At 43.3% G+C, this 8,322-nt stretch overlaps 2 pseudogenes; both read left to right on the top strand.

The window, feature by feature from the left end:
- Positions 1–686: 686 nt before the first annotated feature.
- On the top strand, positions 687–3,186 carry LOC140508051 (phosphofurin acidic cluster sorting protein 1-like; annotated as a pseudogene).
- Positions 3,187–4,231: 1,045 nt separating this feature from the next.
- On the top strand, positions 4,232–4,897 carry LOC140508050 (phosphofurin acidic cluster sorting protein 1 pseudogene; annotated as a pseudogene).
- The last annotated feature ends 3,425 nt before the right edge of the window (positions 4,898–8,322 follow it).

The following is an 8,322-nucleotide window of genomic DNA, read 5'->3' as shown; positions in this document are numbered from 1 at the left end:
AGAAAACAATCTGTTAAAAATTAGAATTGGGCAAGTGAAAACTAATGACTCTATGACACATCAAGAACCAGTCAAACAAAATGAAAAGGATGAAAATAAATAGAAAAAAAAACATGACATATTTCATTACAAAAAAAAAAAACTGACCTGGAAAATAGATCAGGACAGATAATTTAAGAATTATTGGTCTATCTGAAAGTCATGATCAAAAGAAAGAAACTGGACAGCATCTATCAAGAAATTATCAAGGAAATTGTCTTGAAGTTCTAGAACCAATGGGTGAAATACTCATGGAAAGAATCTACCAATCAACTTGTGAAAGAGATCCCAAGTTGAAAATGCTAAGAAATATTGTGGCCATATTCTGTAAATATCAGGTCAAGATTAAAATACTGCAAGCAGTCAGAAAGAAACAATTTACATACCCTTGAGCTACAGCCAGGATTATGCAGGATCTTTCATCTTCTACATTAATAGATCAAATGGCTTGGAAGGGAACTTGGATTACAATTAAGGATCAACCACCAACAGAAATGGAGCATAATCTTTCAGGGAAGGAGATGGTCATTCAATGAAATAGGGGACTTCTAGACTATCCTGATGAAAAGAAAAGAGCTCAATGGAAAATTTGGTCTTCAAACACAAGATTCAAGAAAGGCATAAAAAAGGAACAAGCATGCAGCCCCATGCCCCTAGGCCAAGGCAGCAGCAGCAGCAGCAGCAGCAGCAGCAACAATGTCTCTAGCAGAGGTGGCCAGCGGCTTTATTCTCTGGTGCTATAGATACAGGAGTTGCCTCAGGGTCTGGCTGCCTGCTGAACATCTCTAGCCATGGCACAGCACAGCCAGGGCTTGGAGGCACAGGATGGCTAAGCCCTGAGCAACTCAGTTCCTGCTGCTGATTCTGCTCCTGGCCTAGAAGTCCCTGGCCCTGGCTGTGACCCAACCACCTCTTCTAGTCCTCCAAGTAGGCCAGATTCATAGGCTGCCAGGCTTGGGCCCTTGGCCTCACAGCTCCCCCAGGTGGCCCATCACCAACCTTGCACCTGTCCCAGTGTAGATGAACCTGTACACCACTTGGGAGGACCAGATCTCGGACAGCTGCATGCCCAGGATTTTCAACCTGAACATAAAGAAACTCATTATGCTGAAGGAAGTGGACAAAGACCTGAACTCTGTGATCATTGCAGTGAAACTGCAGGGCTCAAAAATGATCCTTCAGTCCAATGACATCCTCCTTCTGGCCAGCAGCCTGGCAGAGATGGAGTTGCAGTTGACCTTCTCTCACCAGTACCTTCCTTTCCTCAAGCACGATGCTAACAAGTTTCAAATCATGCTGCAGAGGAGAAAGTGCTACAAGATGCTGACTGTGGAGCTGATCAACATGGCAAAGGTCATGCAACATACAAGGAAGATGCACCCCTGCTCCACCTGCACAGCAATGTGAAGGAAATCTCTGTCGTTGTCACTGAAAGCAAGATCTACTCGCTGTTGAGCCAGCCCATAAACCAGGAAAGGAACAAGTCTAAACTGTCTGATGGTTCTCCTGATATTGACAATTACTTGGAAGGGAATAATGAGAGCTTCTCATTGCAGCAGGAGGGGAGAGATGACCTTTTGCATGACTGGGACTTGTTCTACAAAGATGAGGATCTCTGGAAACTGAAGAAAAACGAGAGGAAATTGACCTTGGCTTCTGCCATCACAAGGGTGAGCTTTGGACTGGAGTATGCATCTTGCAAGTAGATCAGGGAATTAGAAAACTTGGATGAATTGTATGACAGCCTGGAGATATACAACCTCATTAATAGTGGGCCCTAGATGGAAGAGATGGAAAGAGTCCTGAGCATCCTCATACCCAAGCTCAAAACCTTCTTTGAAGGAATGCTTCAATCCAGTTCCCAGATGGAGATTGGCAACCTCACCAGTAAAGGCTGCTTCGGAAAGGATGACACCAGCCCCATGAAACTGACTGCTTTGGACAGATTCAAAGCTGCTTCTTAGAACAAAAACCCGGATGACCATCTGACCGAGAATGATCCTCTGGACATCGGCAACCAGGATATGCGTGGAGACAGCAGCACCACCTTGTTTGTGCTCGAGAAAGTGAAAAACCCCATGAAGTCCACCAAGGCTCATCTCCAGGGCTCTGTTTCCCCCAGCAAAATGGATAAGGCGCACATCCTCAGGCAGAAAAGGAGCACTCTGCTGAAGGAGTAGTAGCTCTCCAAGCCTATGAGCTAGAGGACAAACAGTTCAGGCAGCAAAAGTTCTCCTGACCTAGGCCACAGTGCCCAGATTCCACAAAAGGTCGTGTCTGACCCGCCAAATCAGATCCTGGTTTCTGACACAGAAGTTCAAGAAAACGTCATCCTCAAGAACACTGCCAACAGTTAGGGCCAGTATGAGGCAGAGCTACTTCAGGACCAGAAGAGGCCTGTAGAGTGCACATGTTCCACCATAGTATTCCGTGATGTGCTCTCTGTCCTGCTCACCTGAATCGAGAGATACTACAGCTGCAATTCCTCCATGTCAGGGCCCGTGAATGTGGTGGTGGTGAACAGGCATAGCTCCCTGAGCTTTACCCTTCATTTCTCTGTCAAGACTTCTGGCTGACTTAGTAACATATAATTCCTAATAGTGCCCCTGGGGAATCTGTTTCCAGGAAGATGTAGTGTATTAGAAAAGGGAGAAGAAAGTGAGATTGGTGACCTTGCACAACCGTCCCTCACTCAAATTAAAGTCAACTGAAAATCATGTCATCATCTTGAAGTCATAGTCCTCTTAAAGCCAAACATGCCCTGTGAGTGAGTAGCAGCTCCTTTCTCCTCCCCTCCTCTCCCCTCCCCTCTCTTCTAATGTTCTACACAGGGTAATGTACATTTCCATGGCCAAAAGTTGCCTGTTTTCCTTGGGTTTACCAGCTAGATTTCTTGATCAAAGAGCAAGCCTTAAACCCAATTCTTTCTGGAGCTCATAGACTGGATGTAGGCTCTCCCATCTAGCACAGAGTGAATGTAGTTACTAAATAGTAACTGTTTCTCTTTTACCCAGGAAACTTGTTGGTCTTCCTCTCCCAGTTTGATTATTTTTTTTTAATTGATGGGGCTATCCCTTGAGTAAGTCATTAACATCCATCTGCTCCATTCTAATTTTGAAAGAACTATTTTCTTCAGTGAGCTTTTGAATCTCCTTTTCCATTTGGCTAATTCTGCTTTTGAAAGCATTCTTGTCCTCATTGGCTTTTTGAAGCTCTTTTGCCAATTGAGTTAGCCTATTTTTCAAGGTTTTGTTTCTTCAGCATCTTTTTGGGTCTCCTTTAGCAAGGTGGTGACTTGCTTTTCATGCTTTTCTCTCATCTCTCTCACTTCTCTTCCCAGTTTTTCCTCCACCTCTCTCACTTGATTTTCAAAATCCTTTTTGAACTCTTCCATGGCCTGAGCCCATTGGGTGGGCTGGGATACAGAAGCCTTGACTTCTGTGTCTTTCCCTGATGGTAAGCATTGTTCTTCCTCATCAGAAAAGAAGGGAGGAAATATCTGTTCACCAAGAAAGTAACCTTCTACAGTCTTATTTTTTTCCCATTTTCTGGGCATTTTCCAAGCAAGTGACTTGACTTCTGAGTTTCCTCTCCACACCCATCTAGCCTCCAGATCTGCCCAGCCAATGCTTGGGGTCTGAGATTCAAATGCTGCTTCCCAGCCTCAGGGCTTTGGGTGGGGGTGGGGCTGCTATTCAGTGTGAGATTAAGTTTAGGTGCTCAGGTGGGGGCAGGGCCACCACATGGGGCTCAGTTCCCTCAGGGAGTTTACAGGGAGACCTTCAACAATGGATCCAAGCTCCTGCCTGCTTTGGGAGCCCTGGTGTGCTGCCGCCTCTGCTGCTACGTCCCTAGGGGGCCTGAGCCATGGAGACATCCCGCTCCCCTCCTGGGGAGCCAAGGAGACTCTCTCACTAACCCCTGGAGCCTATGGGTGGAGGGACTCGTGTGGCACCTGGAGATCCCGTCCCTGAAGCCTGTTTGGATCCACTCTTCTCGGTGCCACGTGGCCAAGGCAAGGCTGGGCTCTGCTCTGGGTCCGGGGAGCAAGGGACCTTTTGCTTCAGTTTTTCAGGGCTCTCTGGAACAGAAATCTCCTCTGCTCTGTTGTTCTGTGGCTTCTGCTGCTCCGGAGTTTGTTGGGAGTTCTTTTTTACAGGTAATTTATGGGCTGTGGGTTCAGAGCTAGTGTATGTCAATCTTTCTACTCTGCCATCTTGGCTCCTCCCCCCAAGATGAACATTCTTACTTGAAGTTTATCCCCTTCATTGGAGCAGTCAAAGTGGGTCTGGTGGAAGACTACTCTCTCACAACAGGTGATGGTCAGTATCCACCCATGGTCATGTTCACTGTCTCCTCAATATCTCTACCTTCCAGCTCTGACCAGAATCAGGATGCATCAGCCATGTCCCCTTCTTCCCCCACCATGAGCAGTACCCAACAGACTGTCTGGGGACATCATCAGCCTGCAGATGAAGTACTGGTTACCAGCTGCTGGGAAGCAGTGGCAGAAAAGTGAGAAGAGGGATGCTAGCTCCAAGAACACCCTCAAGAGCATCTTCTGTGAACTGCAGGTTTCCTGGATACTCCATTGCAATGAGGCCCAGCTCTCTCACACCATGGCAATGAGGAGGGTCACCAAGGAGAACAAGTATATGCCCACCACCTTCCTGAAGAAGAAGACTCAAGAAAAGTAGGTGGACTCCACGAGCTCAGTCAAGCAACAGCAGATCATGTTGAGAGTGTACATTGATTGTGTGAATTAGAGGGAAGCAAGAATTTCCAGCTGGCTGCTCAGTGACTCACCCACTTCTAGCATTTCCCAGTGGGTCTATTCAGCAGTTGTAAATTCACCTGACCACCCTGCTTCCAGGCTGAGGATTTCACTGTTTTTCCTTCATGTTTTCTACTCGTCTAGGATACCTTCTGAGGGGCAGGGGCCTGGGGACTGAGGGTTCCCTTTCCTTGCACCTGGATCTACCTCTTCCCTTTCCCACTTCTGAAAGACAATGTCATTGGGGAAATTGGTCACTCCCCCCATCTTCCTGTATATCTCCCCCCTCCTCACTTGGACCTTGAGCACATCAGTCATTGGAATTTAAGCAAACACTTCCAAGGGTGCCCCTTCATTGGAGTCTGTCCCAGCCCTTGGAGCCCAAGTCTACCCAAGAGATGAATCATTCCTAGTCTCTTCCTGGTTAGTTACCAGTCTCTGCATTTAAGGCCACTGTCTCCTAAAGAAACTTATCTCCCTTCTTTTATGCTACAGTGCCCCGTGGGGACACAGCTACATGTCAGGAATTAGTTCACTGCCCTCCCATCCCCACAAACATCATCTCTGCCTCAAGTCAACCCAGCTTTCCCGAGGAAGAGAGAAGACATCCTGAGCCTACCAAGACAGAGGTAGGTGGGGCCACCATGCCTATGCCTCCTGCCTCTCCATGGCCCTGTCCCCTGTGTCTCCAGGCATTTGTCCTTGAGAGCTCATTGACTTTTATGTTTCTTGTTCGCCTCCCCCCACCCACATGGCAACCCAGGTCCCATGCCTTCAGGCTCCTCCAGTCCCAACATTCCTCCTGCCCACCTTGCAGCCTTGCCCTAGCTTTACTAGGTTCCTGGGCCCAACAAGCTCACCCAACTGTCTGTCTTATCCCCTCCTCCTTCTGTAAACTCCCTGCCCCAAGGAGCAGCCTCCTTGATGGAGAACAGACCCTGCTAGGATCCCCCGCTCCAGTCTCATTCTCTTCTGCTCCTCTTTCTCCTGGATGTAGATGTCTGAATCCTAGCTTCCTTCTCCCTCCAAACCAAAATTTGGGGGGATTTTAATCCTAGGATGGGCTACAGTACTCAGTACTCTGGTGTTCTGTTCAATGAGAGCCTCTTCCCTACTCCTATGATCATCCCTATCTCAGTGGTTTGGAAAGAACTTTGGTGTGAAAGGAATCATTCTAGCTCAGCCCTCCCATCCTGCTCCTCTATTGTACTGAACAAAGCACTGTTCCCAGGCTCTCCTGTCTCTGTCAGAGCAGGCCAAAGGTATGGGGGGTGTTGCTATTAGATTTGTCATTCAATAATCTGGTGATTTCTTAAAAAAGAAAAGAAGGCATAGAAAGTTAAACGGGAAAAAAAAGCATATAATTCAATAAGGGCAAACTGTTTACATCCCTACATGTGAAGGTAGTATTTGTAATTCCTGAGAACTGTACATTCATTTTGATATTTAGAAGGGAAATACATAGACAGAGGGTGTGGGTACAAGTTAACTTTAATGTGATGATAAAAAGTACTTAAGTGGTGAAAAAGGATTGTAATGTGAGAATCAGAAGGGAGGAGGCAAACAAGAGTAAATTATCCCACATGGAGAATCAAATGACATATTATGGTAGAGAGATGAAAGGGAAGGAGATTAGCATTGTTTAAAACTTACTCTCACGGAATTTGACTCAAGAAGGAAATAAGATAGGTATAGAAATAAAATTTCCTTCAAGGCAGTAGAAGGTACAAGGGGAAAGAAAATAAGGAGGAAAGAAAGAGAGGGAAAATGTAGTAAATGAAAAGGAAAAACAAAAGGGAGGGGGCTGATAGTAGAGAGGTTAGATTAAGGGGGGTGGTAGTCACAAACAGTACACTAGTGAGGAGGGAAAGGGAGAAAGGAGAAAGAAGAACATAAACAGGGCAGAGGGAAATAGATAAAAAGAAAGACAGAGATGGCAATCATAACTGTGAATGTGAAAGGGATGAACTCTTCCATAAAATGGAAGCAGATAGCAGAATGGATTAAAAGCAACAATTTTATAATATGCTGTTTACAAAACATACATTTGAAGCAAGGGATTACACACTGGGTAAAGGTAAAAAATCAGAGCAGAATATATTGTGATTTGGCTGAATTAAGAAAAGCAGGAATAGCAACCCTGAACTCAGAAAAAGTAAAAGCAAAAATAGATCCAATTAAAAGAGATAAGGAAGGAAACTATATACTGCTAAAAAGACACCATAGATAGTGAAACAATGTCATTACTAAATATATATTCACCAAGAGGTATGGCATCCAAACATCTGGAGAAGTTAAAGGAGTTACAGGAAGAGAGTTACTAGGCAGCAGAACTATGCTAGTGGAGAACCTCAACTTCCCCCTCTCAAAACTAGATAAAACTAAATACAAAATAAAGAAGAAAGATGGTATGGAGATGAATAGAAGTTCAGAAAAGTTAAATATGGTAGACCTCTAGAGAAAACTGAATGGAGATAGAAAGGAGTATAGCTTTTTCTCAGCAGTACATGGTACCTACAAAAAATATGCAATGTAGCAGGGTAAAAAAAACCCTCAAAATCCAGTGCAGAAAAGCAGAAATATTACATGCATCCTTTTCAGATCATGAAGCAATAAAAACTATATGTAAAAAAGGGCCATGGAAAGATAGACTAAAGGTTAATTGGAAAAAAAATAACTAATCCTAAAAAATGAGTGGGTCAAACAACAAACCATCAATAACATCACCAAAGAGAATGACAATAAGAAAGACAACATGGAAAACTTGTGGAATGCAGTGAAAGCAGTTCTTAAGGGAAGTTTTATATCTCAAAATTCTAACATAATAAAATAGGGAAAGAAGATATCAGTGATTTGGGTATGTAACTAGAAAGCTAGAAAAAAAATTAGAAATACCCAATCAAATACCAAATTAGAATTACTGAAAAGCAATGAGGGAATTAATGAAAAGTGAAATTAAGAAAACTATTAAATTAATAAAATTAAGAGCAGTAGTTTTGAGCAAAAATTTAAAAAAATTTTGGTTAATTTGATGTAAAAAAAGAAAACCCAATTATCAGTGTCAAAAAATGAAAAAGGGTGAATTCACCAATGTAAAGGATATTAAAAAAAACTATTAGGAAATATTTTGTCTAAAGGGCATTCCAATAAATTTGTCAATCTTAATGAAATGATTGAATATTTACAAAACTGTTAATTGCCCAGATTAACAGAGAAGGAAGTAAAATATTTAAATAATGTGATATAAAAAAAAAATAAGAAATGAAAAAAAAAAGCTAATGAACTCCCTAGGAAAAAATCTCCACAGCAGATGAATTTATGATGGAATTGTATCAAACGTTTAAATAATAATTAATTCTAATACTAAATAGATTATTTGGGAAAATAAGTGAAGGAGTTCTACCAAATTCTTTTTTTTTCCTATTTATTTATTTTTGGTTTTCAGCATTCATTTCCCTTCATCCTATTCTGCCTCCCATTTACCCTATTTTCTCTTTTGACCTTATCCC

Source organism: Notamacropus eugenii, chromosome 5 (assembly GCF_028372415.1).
Source record: "Notamacropus eugenii isolate mMacEug1 chromosome 5, mMacEug1.pri_v2, whole genome shotgun sequence".
Classification (NCBI taxonomy): domain Eukaryota; kingdom Metazoa; phylum Chordata; class Mammalia; order Diprotodontia; family Macropodidae; genus Notamacropus; species Notamacropus eugenii.
The sequence above is the reverse complement of the archived record's forward strand: the minus strand, read 5'-3'. Positions and strand labels throughout refer to the sequence as shown.